Here is a 21,034-nt window from a genome sequence, read left to right on the forward strand (position 1 = left end):
GTCAATCAGTACAAAAACATAGTCATTTAATACTCACCACTCTTCTGCTTTGGTTTGAGAAATACTGGTCTAATTTCTCAAATGTCTCCAGTCACTTCCACATTTCTCTTTTTCTATTGATTTTAAGCTACTGTCAGTCAAAGTTGACACTTCCTGAAATGGTGGTGTCAAAAGTCTTAAAGTCTTCTCCTTCTTGATCGAATTTTAATGTGAAAGATCTACAAGAAGTGGTGAGATTCAGTGGCAGCATTGAATTGTTGATCCAAAAAACAGCAAAGTGGAAGCAAATGGAAAATCGTTACCGACTGAAACTAGAATTTATGTTAAAGAAAAAAAAGAACAGTGAGTTGTGAATTTGACATAAATCAAAAACAATTAACATGGTCTTTATTATAGCTCAATGAATATGACAGAATACCAAAACTGAGTGAAGTGGAAGATAGCTTTGTGTGTTTCTCAACTGATTATAACACTACATTTAAAATAACTGATGTAAGAAACCCTTTTTCTATTTCAAGTTCCAATCTTGCATTTGTTTTTAGTTGGAATTACATCATGCCTTCAAAGACCAGGTTATACAGTAAGTTAGACCTACTGGTTTGTCTCTACATCATCCAACTCCTCAACTGCTTCTAAAGTTCTAAAGTTCTTTCCCTACTTTGTGTTTGTTAAAATCTTCTATTAGTTGCATGGTCTTTACTTCCTCCATGTTTCTCTTGTGGATTCCTTATTTTTGTATTTATTTTATGTCAGAGAACATTTATTGACTGTCAACAACGATGGCTTATAACGTACAATGTTGACCATTAACATTAACATTAACACTGTCATCCCCAACACCCTAGTGTCTAAACTTCATGGATTGGGCCTGAACATCTGCAACTGGATCCTAGACTTCCTGACCAACCGTCCTCAGATTGTCAGGCTGGGAAAACAAACATCCTCCACTCTCATCCTGAACACTGATGTTCCTCAGGGGTGTGTCCTGAGCCCTATCCTGTATGCCCTCTTCACCCATGACTGTCTGCCTGTCCATGCAACAAACACCATCATAAAGTTTGCAGATGACACGACAGTCATGGGCCTGATCTCCAACAAAGATGAGTCAGCATTCAGGGATGAGGTGCAAAACCTGACAGTCTGGTGTTCCATTAATAATCTCATCCTGAACAATAAGAAGACAAAAGGAGTTGTAGTGGATTTTAGGAAAGAGAGGAGAACAAATCATAAGCCAGTGTTCATTAATGGTGAAGCAGTGGAGAGTGTCTCCAGTTTTACATTTCCGGGAGGGAAACATCTCTGAGGACCTCTCCTGGGCTGCACATACATCCACCATCATTGGGAAGGCAAAACAGCATCTCTTCTTCCGGCAGAAGCTGAGGAGAGCCGGTCTGCCACAGAACCTGCTGGTTTGCTTCTACCGGTGCACTGTGGAGAGTATCATCACATACTGCCTCACAGCGTGGTTTACCAGCTGCACCAAGAAGGACCAGAGGGCTCTGCAAAGACTCATCAAGACGGCACAATACATCACTGGGACCCAGCTTCCTGCAATTGGGGACATTTACCAAGCCCGCGGTCAGGACATGGCCTTAAATATCATTCGTGACCCAACGCATCCTGGCCACCACCACTTCCAACTACTTTCCTCTGGCAGGCGATACAGGACAATTCAGTCACACACTGGTTTGGCATGGTCCAGGGTCATCTGTCATCTTCCATATGTCCACCCAGGCATTTACGTTTAGTTCTGTCTGCCTACTCGCTGTTTCTGTGGAAGCATCTTTTGATGTTAATACTGTGAGCAGTTGACTGTAGCTGACTTGCTTTAGCATGGATAATAAAGCTTAAAAAAAGAAAAAAAGACGGTAAAGCGAGGTTGAAAAGTTCAGGGGAAAAAAAGAAGTGAAAATCTCTTGAAATAGAAGCAATCAAATGCTTCAAAAGTACTAGTGCTGCAGTCAGTGCTGCAGGTGACAGGGACAGAAACTCCCCAGACAACAGCCAGAGATCAATAAGAACTTGTTACCTTTCTTATTAATGTCAAGTTTTTGTTGACAGTACTGTTGTAGTTGTTTGTGTGTTGACTCACTTATATGTGAGTGATAAACATACTTAGCCAATGAAGATGATTCTGATTGATATCATTCTACAAATGATGACAATTGACTGTTAATTGTTAAGTGTGACATGGTCAGTATGGGTAATGTTGTATCTCTATGTGGGTTTTGTTGGGCTGGTATGAGTCAAAAGTCCAGGGATATTTTGTATTCCCAGTCTACCCGTGGTTACTGATGATAATAATGTTTGATTTTGTCAAGATATGAAAAAGATATTGGAACACAGCTTTGACTCCGTCTCCGTCGCCTATAGACTAATTTTCCTGATCACAGGAAATCACTTCAGATATCATCAAATTTCACAACACCATGTACCACTGTAGTATGTCAATGTCTGCACTATAGTTAGACCTGTATAAACATGTATTTGACTGCAGGGAATTGTACAGTGAACAGTGATTACATCTAGTAATACTATATCAAAGGACTACAGAAAAAAATGTTCTAGCAGCAGTAAAATCACCACTTCCTCAACACTAACTTCCATCACTCTGGCTATCGGTTACTGCAACGTCAACTGAAGACGTGATTAGCGGTGGCCCTCTCTAACTTAATGAGCATGTCTGAATGACATGTTCGACTTTCTAAAGCATTCTCCCCCATTTAAAAAGTCGACTTGGAGGAAGAATCTCTGACATGGCACAATCAGGAGGTCCTTATTGGAGGAGTCTATCGTCTTGATTGAGCTCAAGTTTCGCCAATGAGGCACCAGCCGGGGCCAGGGCTCCCTGGGGCATTAGCAAAGTGGGAAGGAAATACAATAAAGTGTCAAGGCCAATTAAACTATAAATGCATTAGGTCCAACTCGCCCGTTACTAGCTTATTTGCGGCAAAAGGATTCTAGGAAAACTGCTGCCACTCATTTAGTATTATGTAAAAATGCTGTAAGAGTTTGATGTCTGGGTGCTGGATGTAATTTCTGGTGCAGCAGACTCCACCCTGACCATTATGGCCTCTCAGTGGAAGGTCCAAAACATTGAAAAATAAGGGGCTGTTATAATAGAGAGAAGTGGCATTATTCAAGCATGGCCGTAGCTACCATTGAGGACACCGAGGTCATGTCCTCTGTATTTTTTTCTTGAAGTTTTGTTTCATTGTGAAGTGAAAATAGCCGACGAGACAATTATCCTTGCATCAACGGACCGCCACGTGACACGTACTTGCAGATACCGCTGCCATGTCAAAACGAAAGTAGTCGGCTATAGGCAGTGGAGGAGTGTATTATGTCCCAACTGGTTTCCAATTTAACTGGTTTCCTTACCGAACAGCTCCAGCTGTGTTGCGCTTCCGTCAGCAGATTTGTCACAAATTCACAAATACACACAGCATATTACTGGAAATGTTTAAGTAGCAGTTATATAGTGCTCACTTCCAGAAAAAAATATTCGCTGCAGTAAATATGAACTGCGACTTGAAAATCGCCAAAAATATGTTGTCTACATTTTGCAAACTGTTCATTCATTGGACGAGCCCTTTTTTTTCCCTTTCCCAGCAGGCCGTGCTCCATTCCACATTTTAAGAACAAACAAAGAAAATAATATATTGCAGTTATAATTTAAATATACAACCATGGAAGTTGTAGAATACTGAAATAGTAGTTGATTTAAGTTGCAAAATTGGAAGTGATAAGAAAGAACTAGCTCGTACCGAAACCATTTCAATCACATGGTGTGTACAAGCAAGAACGCCATGAACCTGAGGAAACACTGTCCAAGAGTGTGTGCTGTTATCCTGTTTTTTGCAATTCATTCTCAATCCACATTACACATAAGCATTAGATCCATTGTTAATACAAAAATATTGATAAGTGCAGTTGTAGTTAACATTCAGTTTACAGTTTCTCCAAACTACTAGCTGATAAACCTGATGCTCTTTTGTCAATGTGAATGATATACTACTTTCACCTTGATACTCAATATTACTACTATATCTCGATTTGTAAACTACAGTTAGATACCATATTTGCCCAACAATCTCTTCCAACTGCAGGTTACCTCTGACAACTGTACGTTTAATTAGGGAATACTATTCTATAACAAAGCCTGTTGTCTTATGCCTTGTAACTGTGTTTACAGAAACATATCTGATTTTCAAAAATATCCCTTTTACAACTGCCCAGTTACTGTACTATAGATCGTATTTCAATGTTTTTTTTTGCTCCAGCTAATTTCATTACATTATTATCTTCCATTAGGCTTTCATATTTGTCCTTCTTATGTATGTGACCTGACAGGAGCAGGAAATAGTGGCATTGCAGTGATGGCAATTCCTCTGAATATTAACATGTACATCATTATGATATGATTTGCTGGCACTGGCTAGTCAGTTCACTTTTACTCAGAGGATAAATTAAAAACCCCATTAATCACATTAATTTCCTGCTTCCTGGAGAACTCATCGGTCAGCCATGGGTAACTTCAGGTCAAATAATTTTTTATCACAAGAGTAGAAGAAGATAAGCACCATGATGAGAGCAGTATGATTCAGTAGTATAGAAATGTCAACAGGTTTATTTATAATACATAATTTAATTCTTTGATACAACTATGGTTATTTACTTATTTAAAAAAAAACATCCCTCATAATTTGAGCTTCCCTTAGCAACAAGTCCTTTGTAATTCACAACAAAATATGTATTTCTCATGACCACAGCCCATTTTAGCATTTTATGATCTGGTTTATTGGCCCAAAAGCTCTTGACCTACGGAGTAAAATATGTTAACAGAAGTCTTCCAAAAACAACATGTAGCTTGCAAACTCAATGTTTACTGTTCTAGATTTGGAAGTAAAGTCTCTATTAAATTCACTTCCATTTAGATAAGAGATAGATGAGATTTTCAGCTTTCTCAAACAACAAAACAGAGGATCTTGTTGGCCCGTTACATTAACCAATAACATTTTGAGTGCAGCTCAGTTCAATTTTGGGTCAATGCTTACACATTTTAATCATTTGCAGAAAAGTACAAATATTGTTGTCGCACCAAATCATGTATATAGTTAACAACCATCTCCTGAATAATTTCCGAAAACAATATGCTGCTTCCAAATCTAATAAGTAATGTATTACAATCAAAGTTTAATTATTCAATTTGAAAGTTGCAAAACTAGATGTAGTACTGCTATATAAAGCTTTTGGAGATCACAAATGTTCAACTTTAGGCAATGGTAGTGAAGACACAATGTGTACATTTGGAAGGGAATCAGTTTTACTTGGATGTGAAGTTGTAAAATTTGGAATTTCCATAATCAAAATGCAGTTCCATATTGATTTTGGAATTCAATCGTCAGAGTATTTTACTTTCCAAATTTAGTATCAAATCTAGACGTGAAATCTAGTTTCTCAGACAGAGATGAAGACTAGTCCTAGACTAAAGTCCTAGACAAGATTCTGTGAAAATATCCATTGAGAAACAAGTCTCTTCTTGGACGAGACTTGGACTAGGCCAGGAAATCAGCCATATGTCAACTTCCAAAATCAATATGGAAGTTTGAAATTCAATATGCATTTTAACATTAATTTATGATATGGTTGATTTTCAACCTTGTGTGATGTATTATGACAAAGTACGTTGACCCATGACCAAGTACCAACCAACAGTTCACACACAGAACCACAATTTAATTTATATAATGTCATGCTGGTACACTTTGTGTTAGTTTTTTTCCATCCACCTCCACCTTTTCATTGGAGTACAGATATGTGCCTTAATTAAACAGATAGCAAGAAAACATTTCTATTAAGTACAGTTCATTTATTATGAGAAGTGTCATGTTCTAAATGTGTTACTGAGAAATGAAAGGAGGTATACCAGTCTTTTCACTTTCAGGAAAGTTTGAGTGGTTTCATACAAATCTCACCCCGTCTTCTCGTTGTTGTGTTTGCTGTACTAAGCAAAAAAAGTTTCTATTTTACTATTATAATTGCTGCTATGGTGCATTTTTGGACTTTGTAGAAGCTGGAAAGCCAGGCCGTTTTATACCCCACAATATCCAAAGAACTGTTGTAAAGTAGCTAAAGTAGTGCAGGGATATGATCTACATCTGCAAAGGGTTGGGCCTAATGTTTGTTGTGTTTCCAGCAGCTTCAGAGCTTTAAAAGGTCTGGAAGTACACAGAGGCTCGATGCCAAGATGGAGTCAAAAAAGCTTGTGTGACATATAGGGTTAATATGTGACAGACACATTAGAGGAAATTGCACTCTTATCACAGTTATTGCCAGTGAGAGGAGTATCACCACTATGGGTTTGACAGGCATTTTAATGAAGAACCATTAGGGTGCTTTCCACAGTGATGGCTAGTCATAGTGAGAGAGGGTTAGAAGCTTTTAGAACATCAACTTAACAAGGAGTGCAAAAGTGATGCAGACTTACTCTCTAGTATTTCTGGCATTCATTTAGACATGCAGTATCAAATAGCTCCTCTACTTCTCTGTATGGACTTGCTTGAACATAAAAAGTGACGAAGTGATTGAAAATTGAACTTACTTGAAGGTGTCCATCATAGACCTAGCAAAGCAGTTTAAAGTGGGACTATGAGGATGGAGCTGTTGTTATTGAATGCATCAACCTCAGTTAGTTATATAATATCTCTCATATTGGTTTATTATACATCATGAAAGCCTGCTTTACAACCCTTTCCAGCAATACAAGTCCCAATCCAAACAAGTAGACAATCCAGTCCTCTTGACAGTGATGTGGGTGGTGGTCAGAACTGGAGGCTCATGAGTGAAAATCTCTTGGTTGAAGCTGTTTATTAGGTGGTTTTACACTGTATGAAACAATATAATTCAATAATAGGTCTACATTCTATATTGAAGAAGATATTTAACCCTAAACATCATAAACAGACAGTGGATTACCTGTACTTAACTCTACATTGGGGACCTAATAACTAATGTTGATACCTTTTGGTCACTGCTACTCATACAGAATCCCAGTGCTGAATCACACAGTGCAGAAAATGGCTTTTCTTAATAGACTGAAGCTTTCAGGTGTGTTACACTTGTGGCTGAAAACTAATTTAACACCAGATGGTTTTCAGATGCAAAAGTGGAAGTCTGTAATGACAAGTCAAAAGTCTCGGCACACACATTTTTACATATTTGAGGAGGTCTAATGACTTGACACAACCACATCCACCACAGGTATTAAAGATTAAAAAGACAATCTTTGGTGCAAATTCACCGTTACAAGCTCACAATTAGCTTGCATCCTGCTCAACTAGCTTACTTTTTTTATACAGCAGCAGCTTGTTGAACAAATGAGTCTCCACAGACATATGATGTTTGCATACCAGCCACAAGTCATCATGACTATCAAACAGCTGTATGAGCAGCTGATCCTGGCGCTGTGCGTGAGAGCTGATCAAATTAACACTGCTGTTTAAATAAGAACCAGTATTTGTCTCTTGTTGATAATACAGGGTTTCACTCTGTATGTTTGAATATGAAACTGGTAAGATAATTGCTCAAATGCAGGGACAATGTATCAATAATCAAACTACACAATGCAGACTGTGTACCTTTGTGGTGTACACAGGAAGTTTAGAAAAAACAAATCAACCCGCAACGTCTGAGCACTTGTTTGTTGCTGAAATGTATTGGATCAATATGAATCATTGTGGGTTGTTTTTATGATTGGGTTATGACAACCTGTTTGTTTGCCCTGTGTGACACAGGTTTTTACTTTTATGTGAAAGGGATTAATTATGGCCCCACTTATGCCCACACAAACAATAAATAACCTGACCATGATTTTAATTTACAGTATGTCACTGCTTTGCCATTGCAGTCTCCAGACATTATTTTTAGGGATAGTTGAGGTTCCAAGACAGAAGAGGCATTACACAGTGATTACAACTATCCTCCCATCGGTTAAATCAACAGTGAATCAACAGTGATACACTGCTCATTATGGGTTGAAACTTTCCAGCATCTTGCTCATACTGGTCAACGTGACCACATCACAGATTGGTATTTGGCCAGATCTTCAACATGCTCAAAAGATTGTATGAGATATGTATGGATTTAATAACTGTATACTGCTGGCTTAGGGATAATATTAATCACTGATCCATGTCTTGCACTGTGGTCTCACACTCCCACTGCCCCCCCTTCCCACTCCCCTCTTCACCATCTGCCCAAATAACAGACAGACCCCTGACGATCAGCTTACTGTTGGATAAAACCTGACCAGACTCACAAGCCTCACTTAACCCACAGCCTGCTAATTCACTCTGTGTGTTAGGATATGTGTGTGCATGAGTGTGTGTGTGGATATGTGGATTCTTGTATACAAGAACTGGTCCTATAGAGAGAAACACTTATTTTTAAGAACATGTGGCCGTTAGTGGTTCTAATCTTATAGTCAAGGGATATTATATTTAAGTCTGTTTATTACTGTGATCATTATTAAAGAGGACCAGCAGGTGTGTGGGGTCAGTGGTAGTATAACTTTGTACTGGATCATAAGAAAATGAATTACACTTACTGCTGTTGCTACAACTGAACACTGCTTGAGTATATTTTTAGATCAGTTATTTTAATCGTCCTCCCATTTTATTACATTTTAAATCACATCAGTTACACACTAGTACATACATGTTAAAGATTATCTGTACAATTGTATTAAAAATGTCTAGATGTACCAGGAAGCTATTGTATTGTAGGAAAGTATTATAAAGCTAAGGTAAACTTTTCATATTTTACTAGGATTTTTCAGTTAAATAGAACTTTGAGCTCCTAAAATTGGGCCTGGTCAAGTAAAACAACAGGAACCACAATTTAATTCTAAATGTCTGTTTATGTATGTATTTAACACAAGATTTATTGTAACATGGTCATTTAATTTTAGAGGCGCTGGTAAGTAACTTTCATCAGAGCCAGGCTAGTGGCATCGCCCCACATCCGGTATTAACGCTAAGCTAATCACCTGTTGGTTCTAGTTTTATATTGAATGTAAAGACATGACAGTGCTGTATCAATGTTCTAAGCCAAAAGAGGAATAAGAGTGCTTCCCAGAATGTTATTTTGGCATTGAAGTCTTCTAGTCTGGAGCCAGAATGTGTTTAGCCTAGCTTAGCATAAAAAACTGAAGGGGGGTGGGGAGGGGCTGCCGACTATTTGTTTGGAGCAGGTGTTCTGTTTTATTCAAGTGTCCCAGTAAGTCATGGCTGTGTGACAGTGAGCCAGCATGCACAATACCAGGACGTTGAATCTGAAGCAGTTAAATGGAATTCAGCCATCATTCATTTGATTATTTACACCTGTGCGTTTCATACTGTGACATGTCAAAATGTCCTCTGTGAAATGGCCTACTTTCATCTTGTCATCACAGTGAGGTTTCCAGGTTTGGTACAATTATACCCCTGCAGACACCAAAAGCTGTGCTCACTGACTTTTTTGGCAAACTGTGCTATAGAGACACTGCACAAAAATTAATAAACTGTTGTTCATTAAGAAATAGCTCTAACTCATATATCTACCCACTAAAATCACAAACTATGGTTCATGTAAGGTTAAAAAAAAACAAGGTATGTTATGTTAATGAGATTTTAGAATTATAGTCAGACATCATTTTTAACTGTGGACAGAACCAGGCCAGTGATTTCATGTTTTATGTCTTTATGCTAAGCTAACCACATCTTGACTTCAGTTCTGTATTCAACACACAAAGGAAAGTGGAAGTTATCATCTCATCTCACTCTAGGAAACAAGTGTTGTTTGTTAGTTTTGTGACTACTTACTACTAAAAGTTAAGCAATGTGACTGTGACTTGAGTAACATTTAGGCTATTGTTACTCTTTTGTACTGGAAATTATAGCAGTTTGTAATGGCCAAAAGCAAATCCCACCTGAGTCTCAGTTTTTTGTCTTCTGGCTGAATACGAGTGGAAGTAGCCTAGACTTAATCTGTTTGTCTTCCTCTGTCGTCTCTTGGAAGGCAAACAGCTTGGCGACCGTAGACTGCTTTCGCCTTTGTATTTTATGCATGCCACTTCACCTTGTTAGACTTTGAATAGTTGGGTATCTAGGCCAAGAGCTCCTTCTCTCATTTGCTGGCTTCCTTTGCTGGCAGGGGTTGAAAAGCTGTTGACTAATCAGCACAGATGCACTGCTGCTAATTGGGAAGCAGCCGGAGGGAGCTGGTTGTTTGGGACAGAAAAGCTTCAGGGGCTCTGAAGGAAAGTAGCACAACTTTAGACATGCTACTTTGGTCAAATAGCTCAGACACGGCCTTTCTTCATTGTTTATATTGTCTTCACTCGATGTGTGTCAAATGAATCAAATCCTAGGCCATTAGCCTTGTGTGCAGAAGAAAAAGGGGGAGAACATGACAATGGCAGCAAAATATCTCAGTAACTCATTCACAATGATGAGAGCAAAATGAAACCGTCATGGGTATATGGCGTCTGTTTGGGATCACAGGAAAAAGATAAAGATAAAGATGTGACACATCAAAGATTTACTTCATAAGAGAAAAAAGGAACGAATGTTTATTTATTCACTGCACAAACATACTACTAGAAATAGTACTTTATCCAGTTTTCTGATTCATTTTAGGTTGCGTTCACACCAGCCTTGTTCAGTGCGGTTGAATTGAACTGTGCATTTACCCTCTGGTACATTTGGGTTGGTGTGCAAGCCGAGACCTCTGGTGCAGACCAAACAACCAGACTCTGGTCTTGGTTTGCTTGCAAGTGAATTCTGGAATAGTGTGAACCCTTACTGCACCAATCACAGGAACCTTGTGTGTGGTGGTGGTAATGCGCCATGCCCACAGCCATAAAACTACGTTACTACATGTTGTTATAGCCTATAATATTTAATATCTATAATATGTAGGCTAATATTCATTCTTGATGAAAGGGGAGCAACTTTTTATGACTCTTTTATTTATGTAGCCTATAGTTGGTGAACTGCTGTAGCTGACAGGTTAACTCACCATCCAACCAAACCTTTAAAACTCCGGTCAGCAATCGCTCCCACAGCTTTTCTTCAGTTTTCTTCGTCTGAAGAGGGAAAATAAAGGTCTCCAAACAAAAGCAAGCAAGCAAATTCATTAGGTTGTTAGCTTAGCTTGGTTGTAAACAGGAAAATAGGTTCATACATACACCCATGATGGTTTCATCTTGCTCTCATCATATATTTGTACCATTGACTTCTGTCTCTACCAAAACATTCCTTTTTTTGAGAACAGTTCTTTTCTTTGACAGACATGGTTTAATAAAAGTCAATGGGACAACGCAGCTAATAAGCTACGATAGTTTACTCTATTCAGGACTATCTGGCTTTCTGTCCCCTGGAAGTTCCTTGTGGTTTTACAAAGAGAATTGGATACAAGAGTGCCAGGCTTTGAAGTAAATTTAACATAGCATCCAAACCATGTAATTACATTGTTAGGTGATGCACACTGGACATTTTCTTAAGTCTGGAACAGCTGTGCAATTCAATCGTTTTATCCTCATGTAAAATAGCCAGAGGGCTAACTGGATATTAGCCTTCTCAGTTAACAGAAGTCTTGGTGTGTTCAAATTGTACACTGGAGTTCCCAGTCAGATATTTCTACTGGAACACCCCCTGAATTCAAATTTCCGACTCAGAAGGTTGGATGAACCTCACTAGGCCTGACCTCAAAATCCAAGATGGATATATGAGTCGTACACACAGCACTGTCCAGCTTCTATCTGTGGATGTTGCTACAGTGTAGAGTGGTTGTATGTGTAATGTCTTTACAGCAGGAAGTGGCTTTTTTGGTTTCATGTCCCCATGAATAACTTTCATGGGTATGAACAGGGCCCCACCTCCGACACTGTATCCTGTAGTCTTTATTTATCTATGGGAATTACACTTGAGCGAATCTATTTTTTGTGGTTAATTTAATTTACAATGTGGTTTTACAGTGTTAAATCCTGGTGCGACCAGGCCTTTAATGTATATATCCTGCAAAGAAATACAAACAAACATGTTTTATTGTCTCTGTTTTGTGTACACATGACAAAAGATGCAGAATTAGAGTCTACTAATAATTTCTATGCTAATTTGGTAGCAATGATGGCACATAGCAAGATTTGTACAGTAGGAAGAAATTTAGATGCCTGTCTGCATTGGGTGCTGCTTCAGCACATCAGTGCTGCTCACTGCAGCCGTGGAAACTGCTGACGGCTGTTTTTTGTGCTCATGACAGTTTTGGTAAGACAGGGGGATACAATTCTCTCTCCAACCTGAATTTGCTTGTGGTGGTATCACAATTAATCTAACAATAATTTATGCTGTGATGCAGGGTTATCTGGTTTGTTTTAAATGACACTGAGCAGAAGTTAAACCACCGCTGATATCTAAACATGCACCAGCTCTGTTTGAGTTGGGTCTGCGCAGGTTGTAAATGGAGCTACAGTCTGTCAGGAAGGCACATGGAGACAGACGATAGCACTGATATCAGTGGAATCACAGGATCAAAGTCTTTGTCCATGCGGGAACCGCTCCCACTGTTAAGCATCTGTCTTGTTTTTTCTGGAGGAGTTTGTTTTAGAAATCTGTACATATTTAATGCTGACAGCTCCCTATAGTCATAGTAAATGATTCCTGTTTACAGAAAAGAGAAGAAGAGCTAATTGAGTCGAGTCACATCAAGCTCTGGTGATAGGAACGACCCCATTGAGTAGGTGAAGAAAAACTTCTTTAACCCTGAAACAGGAAATAACAAAACAAACATGAGAAATCCTTGGGATGGATCACAGCAGAGGACCTCACAGATACCTGGACATTAATACACAACTAGAGAGGTAATACAAGGCCAATTAGGCCAATGGTGTGTTATTGTAAAAAATTAGAACAGACATACTCAAATCCACTGATTAACAGGTCTAAAAAAAGCATTATACTGACTAAAATGTACTTTACACCAGCTGATTATTGTGTATTGTTGGAATTATATATATTTTATGTAATTCATATTGAACCAACCATACTCTATTTTCTCTAGTGTACAAATGTAATTGAGAAAATGATTTCTATGTTTCTGATGTTCTAAAGCTGTAGAATTTTGGTCCTATTTGGAAGTAAGAGCACAAAGCATTTCACATTTCAGCACTCAGACTTGGATTTCATCAACTCACATACAATTGATACCCATGGGATGCAGATGAAAGTGAGAAGAGCTTTTTACTTGTTAAAAGAGATGATTTTAAGGACCTTGAGTGACCGAAGCAGCACAAAACCATCACTCTCCACCACCAGAATCCATACATCTCTTTCATCTGTCTTATCTATCACTGTTGCTGTCTCAGTGTTGTACAGTGAAGGTGTTGACATGAGGTTTGATTTCTGTTGTCCTTTGAAGCACAAAATGAAAGTAAAGAATGACTGTTCATAGTCTGAGTCTGTACACTGTTCCATCTTACAACCATCAGTTTAAAAATCTCAGTGTTATGGTCATGTGTGCAACGCAGGTTGTACGTTTTCAAGTAAGAAAACTAGCTAGGTTATCCACTGATAGTAATACCAGTTGATAAAAACACATTTTGCTGTATTTTGCTCATACAAACAGCGTAGCAACATGTCCATAGGTAGAAGTTGGACAGTGCTGTGTGTGTACAATTGAGGGGCTACCATCTTGGATTTTGAAGTCGGGGCTGGCGGGGTTTGTCTGACCTTCCAAGTCAGATATCTGCCTTCAGGGGGCATTCCAGTTGAAATTTCTGACTGGGAACTCTGGAATTCCAACTTCTGAGTACAAATGGAATGCACCAATATACGTGCTAGCATGGTTGTAGACTCTTAATCTCTTAGTTAATGAATGTGTGGTTAGTATATCCTTCTGTATGGTAAAGTGCATTGTGAGACATTTACTGTGGTTGGAAAGGCTCTATAAACTGCGCTTTTGAAAAACAATGCTCAAATTTGTTAGCTCATCTCTGCTTATTAAATTCATCACTTCAGGAACATTCCTGATACTTCAATCAGTGACATTTCTGAAGCTGAAGCAACTTAACTAATATTTGATTCTCAAAGTTTTACAATTGTTTTGCGTATTTAAGTATGTAGAGAGATGAGAGGTGGATGACACAATGAAAATAATAGCTTATAATAACAGATGTCAGCCCGAGTTAAATAAATAAAAAGCATTAGGTCATTAGATAATGATCCAGCTGGAATGAAAAAATGAAAAACTTTTACTATGCTGATATGTAACTCTGGCACAGCACAATGTTGAATTAAGCAGTGTTCATCAACTCCAGTCAATCTGTCACTGCTTTGTCATGTGTTGTAACTGTAGTGTAACAGATTTAAATATAAATCATAAACTGAAGAGACATCTGTTGGTTTTTCAGGCTTTTGTCTTTGATGAGCAGAGTAAAGAGTGTGGCGTGATACTAGTGTACAATGGCTGCCGCAAACAGGATTTAATTACACTGACACAATGAAAAAAAGACACATTTGTCTTACATTTGGAGACGTGCAATGTTGCGTGCTTTTCTGGGGTATGTCTGCCAAGAGAAATCTGGACAGAAAAACAGCAAACACACACAAAAAACCAAACACAGATAGACTCAGGGCGAGGCAAGTAAATTACTCTGCCAATCAAAGCTACATTCTTTTGAGAAAACATAGACTGATCCTCCTCTGAGGTTACGAAATCTTGCAGCAATTCATCGTACAACATTAGATAGTCCAAGCGGCCAAAACACTTGTCATAAAGTTAGACTGACATATGTTTCAGAGCTACATATTTTTCTTTGTTCTTATTAAAGTGTGTATAATGAGATACTTGTTCGTGATCAGTCAGCCAACGAACTACAAGGTTTTAATATAACGCTGTTTGTTGTGACGATTGGCAGCAGAAGTACTTGGTTGCTGTCTTACCCTCGGTAGGTAAGATCTGTATGAATTTCATCTCTGTATATCAAGTACAGCAAGTTGCCTAGCTTACTGGAGCCCATGCACAACAATGTTTGTGTGCTTAGCTTAATGCAAGACTGGAAGCAGCTGAAAACTGAAAACTTTTCTTTTTTCTTTTTGGTGGTGGTCGTTTTTTTTTCACTTTAACTTAACTTAAGCCAACTTTTTAAAGTTACACACACAGTAACATTCAGACCAACGACACGACAAACAGTGATGAAATCAGTCCTCTAATGCGACTTTGGATTTGATGGCAAAAAATTATGTTTGTATGTTTCGCCAACACCCTAGCTTCCCATTCTCCATTGTATATTGTTTTTTTAATTTGCAGCAGTATAGGCCAAACTGCAAACTCTAGCTAGCACTGTTAATTTGTACGTAAGTTTTGTTCTATAAGGGTTTTCTTACCTCAACACCTTGACCTCTGCACCTCCTCCCAAAGGAGATGGGCATTGTTGGACACTTACATTTCCTCCCATTTTCCCCTGACTCTCATCCGTTCTCACACTCCACCAGGCCCTTGAGTTAAAGTCGCCAGGGAGTTTATTGTAGCAAAAACAATTTTTCCCCTTCATCTCTCTTTGTACCCCCCTCAAGGAACGATGACTTATATGGGGAAAACTCAGATTAAGATGAAGAGTGTAGTGCAGCCGTGTAATGACCTGCTGTGCTGCCCGCATCGCAAAGGACTGCAGTCAGCACTCATTTCCACATTGTGCATTGTTACTGCTCTGCTGTAAATGAGTCTCATGGGATATATGTTGACTAAATCATATCATCAGATCAAACAAACCGATGTTGTAATCAACACTATATGACACTGGGCGTCTTATTTTGCAGTCTAAAGGTGTTAACTGCCCATATAATGTCCATATATTTGGTCTGGATAGATCGATACATGTTTAAACATTTAAACAAATATCAGATATCCAGACATCTGATATGATGGAGGTTCCTGCCTGACCGCTGTTGCTGTCAATAATGTTTTGAATTACAGTTCATTTTAAATAAAAGCAGATTGTAAATCCAAGAATCTTCCTACCAGTGCGGATGAAAATTGCAAATGCAAATGTATCCTACTGTGAAATTCTGCAACATTATGTTAAAATCCAAGGCATCTGCCTTCAAAAATCTGTATTGTTCAAACCGTTAATGTTGAGTCTCAATTTTCTCTGTCTGCTCATATCAGTTAACATGCACTTTTGAACTCTGCCGGAGATGCTGAGTGCTGGTCTATGCTGACTGTTAACTGTGACTGAAACCAGAGCATCCAACAATAATGGCATCATTGATTACTGGCCAATCTTTTCTCTGTCAATGCCTTCAAAGCTTCCACTGCCATGAGAAATATTTCCGAAAACAGAGAAGCAATCGTTGTGTTGGTGAGAGGTTTGATCGGCTGTCCCTGTTACCCTCTGGGGCCTGTTGTGCTTTTAGCCACACTGCCTCAGTCTTTCTCTCTGACCTTCAGGCAAAGATAACTGTGTTTACTTGCGGAGGCGCTTCTGTCTCCTCTACAGGACACAGCAATTGCTTCACCTACCAGTATGAACTAAAAGACATCATGAACTAGCCCAATACCTACACAGAGAGCTGTTTTACTTATACTTTACATCTGAGTGTTGCTATTAATATTCTAAAACATGGAGACAAGTATTTCTGAGATGTCTGACTCTGATTTTGTCTCTGCTGACCTGCCTTGTAATTTCTGATGTGTAATTATCTATATTGGAAGTGGCAGAGCTATGCTGATACATCAGTTTAAAACAGGCCAAATGAATGGCTGATCTGCTGTTTGTTGCGAGATAAAATTAATTCTTAAGAGCCATAGAGAGATGATGATCCCTGATTAGGAAAAACATCCTCCTGTTTGAGAGGAGACAGAAACACTTGGTTACCTGCTGCCAACAGAAGATTTGGACAGATAACAAATAACCTGTCAATCTACATTTAAGTGTCTTTAGTGAGTCATAATATGTGTTAATACACAAAATTACCACAAACTAACTGACTGTATATGTTATGAATATAAGAAAATATGATACACATATTTCCTTTAATGTACATAGTTAATACTTTTCTTCTTATATAACCAGTTTGTGTTTGTTTGTGCAACAGTCACAGTTGCTACTTTCAGGTATATGATTTTGCAAGATAGTTAATTTATCAATAACCTTAGAAATTGTACTTTGCCAAGAAAACAAACAAATAAGCAACAAAACCTATTGTTTACTTCTCATTGTCTATATTAAGTTTTTATCTCCATGACAATTGGGCAAATTCAGGCCACTGATGAAGACTGTGAGATTGGGAAAGCTCAATTGAAATAATTGGATCAGTTTTGTGCTTAATTATTTTTTTTAATCAAATGAACACAAAGCAAATCAGTGGTAAAGTACTATTCTAGGCCCCCCTAGCAGAATAATCTGACTCTTATTAGAAAAATGTGTATTTTATCTTTTCATATGGTACAGAAATACTTTTTCTCAAGAACTAATGTGAGGTGATTCCCTGTTTTCTGCATAATTACACGAGTTTACAGTGCTGAGTCTGACTAATGCAGAGCTTCATTAAAGTGGAGCCATTAAACGCCCAGCAAGTTTGTGAGTTGTGTTGCTTTGGTATTTAGATGGGGAACAAAGCCTGAGGCTAACCTCAGACATACAAAACTCAAATCATTCTATTTTTATCACATCATGCAGTGCAGTAAGTAAATGTTATTAGGTGTGACAGGGGAAGGCTTTTGATGTCCAAAATGTATCTTATAGTTCCGAGAACCAACGCAAAAATTAAAAGATTCAATCATTAGTAATTTGAAGGCCAGACTGAAGAAATTCATATGAGGGACATAAACAGGATTTTTAGTGTCTACCAGTTGTAGATGAATGAATTTTGGGTGAACAGCCGCACAATACTGTACTGACGTTATTATTGATTTAGGCAATATTATTTAAAATGTTTTTTAATCAATATCTACACTACTGGTTGTTTAATTGATCTTCTTGCTCGACCTCGTCCTTATCAATGTACTGTGCTTTTAAATCTACTGTAGTTCCGCCCCAGACCGAGTGGACCAATCAGCAGCTGTGACACACAACCTACTGAATTATAGACTAATCACAGCTCGTCTTTCATCAGCAGTCGAGGAGTCCAGTTGTAGCAGTCTGGCTGATATCACCTCCAGTCTAGCAGCACAGCAAGCAACAAGCTTGAACGCCGTGGGACCAACACGGTGTATGTACGCAGAAAATGCCCGGAAAGTGACTCGAGAGGTCGGCAGGACTGCCTGGACACCGGCGCTGTTTTCTGTGGAGGTTTTCTCACCGTCAAACCAGAGTCTCCTGCGCCGTCTCCGCAGCATTAGGTAGGTTTTTGGCGCTGGGATATCGTTGTAATGTCCCTCTCCTCTCCTGCCCCTTAGCCCAGGAGCTGCGACAATTAAACCCACATTTTGGGCAGGGGGTCTTGAATAACCGTAATACGTCGTTTTCTTAGCATTAACATAGCCACTCTTCCTTTGGTTACATAATTGCTAGCGCTTGGCTTGTTAGCTGGGAAAGCTGGAAAATATGACCCTGACTGATACAATCATATACAAATGAAGCCCGTGTTAAATAAATACATTGAAGCGGGTATGTGTGTTGACAGATAGCTCCGTTACGTGCCGCCTTCAGGGGAGCGTCGTGTTGAACTGTAACACAAATCTGCTTTTATAGGCGTATAGACGTATTGAGATTACACACCTTTAAAAATCTACGAATACGTTTTATGAATCTCAAGAGACAACTCTCCCGTTCATCATACGTCAGGACGACCGCAGACAGCACGTATTTCAAGTCAATTTAACTTTAAACGTGCGCTGTCCTTTCTCTCAAAATAGCAGGCATATTGGGCGCGGTGAGAAGCACTTTACCCGAAATCTGAAGTTCAGATTTGGGGTACATATGTAACCTCAGTGGTGGAGATAAGTATGCCGAATTAACCAAGAAACCATAATCTTAACGAAACCGAGAGAGGACTTTGTTTGAACTGTGTTTCTTGACTGTTGAATGAGGCATCATTAAATTGTCGTTTTACTAATAGAGTTTGGTTTGAGGGTTAGGTACAACACAAGGAGATAATGGAATGTATTGGGATTACAATGTGTAAGTGTTTGGCTTGTGAGTGCATGAGGGGTTGGAAAAAATGATCCTGCCTCACTTAATCACATTGGTCAAGCTTGTGTGAAGTGTATTGGTGACATGTTAGTTCCACACATAAAGAAAAACAGTGATTTATTTTCTTGGCTCGGTCCTGTCAGATCCCAGATCCTATCCTGCTGTAGGAGAGCAGAGTAATTCTGAGGTCTAAGTGGAGTTATAGCTCCACTGATGTCTGTGCAAAAAAACCTGATTATCTGTATTCTACACATCCAATGCTTTTAGACTGTGGTGTTACAGTTAACCAGTAGGCTACTATTTCCGAAGCTTGTGTGTGAATCACCATTGGTAGCTTCATTGCTTACAGTAAAGCTCATGTGTCATAGAAATTGTGAAATAAAGGATACATTTGTAGCCTGCAGGCTTACAATGAATGCTTATATAAAAAAAAAATACTTTCAAGCATTCTTCAAAAGCTGAGAAAACAGTTTCCAGTGGCCAGCGAGAGGCATAGACTGCCAGTGTCCTGGTAGCCAGGAGCACATCTGCTGTTTGCAGGTGGTCTGAAGGGGTGGGGTGGGAGGGGAGACTGAAGTCCAGTTGAATTCAGAGTATTTCTCTGTGCTGGCTGAACTCAGTGGGTCCGCTTCCACAGCTGCAGAGCTTGGATCAGTTGGACTGCAGCTCTCTTACGTAGACTCTCATTTCCTCGTCTGAAAAGAACACCCACTGCTGCATCACAATTATTACATTCAGTTAAGCAGCTGTCAGACTGCAGAGCCCAGCCAGGGTTTCAACTGCAGAGCATGGCCCATATTTATGAAGCCCCCCCCCCCCCCCTTGACACCACCACCCCAAAGAGTGCAGCTCAAGGACTCACTGACATGTGGGCCTACATTTCATCTAACTTCCCAGAATGGTAATGCTCAGTAGATCTCCTGTGCTGCTGGCTCTCACTGTGAAACACTTGATTGATGGGTCACTGTTTGTTGACCGATTGTGAGGAAGAACAGAGCCTCTAATTGTGTCTCAAGCCGTCTGTGGTCGCAAAGTTTTACAGCTTGAAACATTATGAATGTGTTTGCTTCTTTATTGCCTTCCACAATGTTTTAGTCATTTGTGTGAGGTAAAGCCAGCGAGCACCAAGAAAGTAGCATTCAAATCACATTGATGAGAAAACCAAATGTTTATGTTTATGAAAAGTGTCCAGAAACAGTTGGGGTCTCAAGTTTGGTGACCACTCACACATTGGTCAGGTTTCTGGGGTGACTTGTTGTTGCTGAGTGGGGTATGAATGAATGGAACTATTATTGTGTGTCTTGTAGTGTAACAGTAGATCTGATATAAAACCAAATGAATTTAACCACATTATGAACAAAAGTGCAGGGAGCTTTAAGCAGAAAACGCTTTGTTAGGCTGATCATACTGAGCATCAGTATTGTTGATATGCTAATTATTTAACGGCTCAGTAGTTTCACCACTAACCTTCAGCAGGCGTATATCCTGTAAAAGGTGAGATTTCTCAACATGATGAAGCACTGAAATGGTGAAACCTCAAATGCCGACGTCTGAGTGGGAGATTGCCTTCTCAGATATGATGCTGAGACTACACATACACGCGTTTGTGTGTGTCTGTATATATATATATATATATATATATATATATATATATATATATAGATAGATAGATAGATAGATAGATAGATAGATAGATAGATAGATAGATAGATAGATAGATAGATAGATAGATGTAGAGCATAATCACATAAATGGTCATAGTGAAATAGTTGTTAGCTGCAGTGAAAACACAAATAGCTGACATTCTCCTTGCATATTTTAAAGGTTAATGCCACTCAGTTGCAAATGATTACTAAAGAG

The 21,034-nt window shown here is 38.9% G+C and overlaps 1 protein-coding gene across 5 annotated transcripts in view; it reads left to right on the forward strand.

Annotated features, from left to right (window-relative positions):
* The first annotated feature begins 18,168 nt into the window (after positions 1-18,168).
* The window catches only part of tpst1 (tyrosylprotein sulfotransferase 1), a 47,799-nt gene continuing 44,933 nt past the window's right edge, over positions 18,169-21,034 (forward strand). For all 5 annotated transcript variants that reach the window (XR_009925174.1, XM_062419176.1, XM_062419177.1 and 2 more), the window contains exon 1: positions 18,169-18,381. The gene's annotated coding sequence lies outside the window, so the exon portion shown is untranslated. The remainder of the gene's footprint in view (positions 18,382-21,034) is intronic.

Source organism: Scomber scombrus, chromosome 5 (genome assembly GCF_963691925.1).
Source record: "Scomber scombrus chromosome 5, fScoSco1.1, whole genome shotgun sequence".
In the NCBI taxonomy this organism is placed as follows: Eukaryota; Metazoa; Chordata; class Actinopteri; order Scombriformes; family Scombridae; genus Scomber; species Scomber scombrus.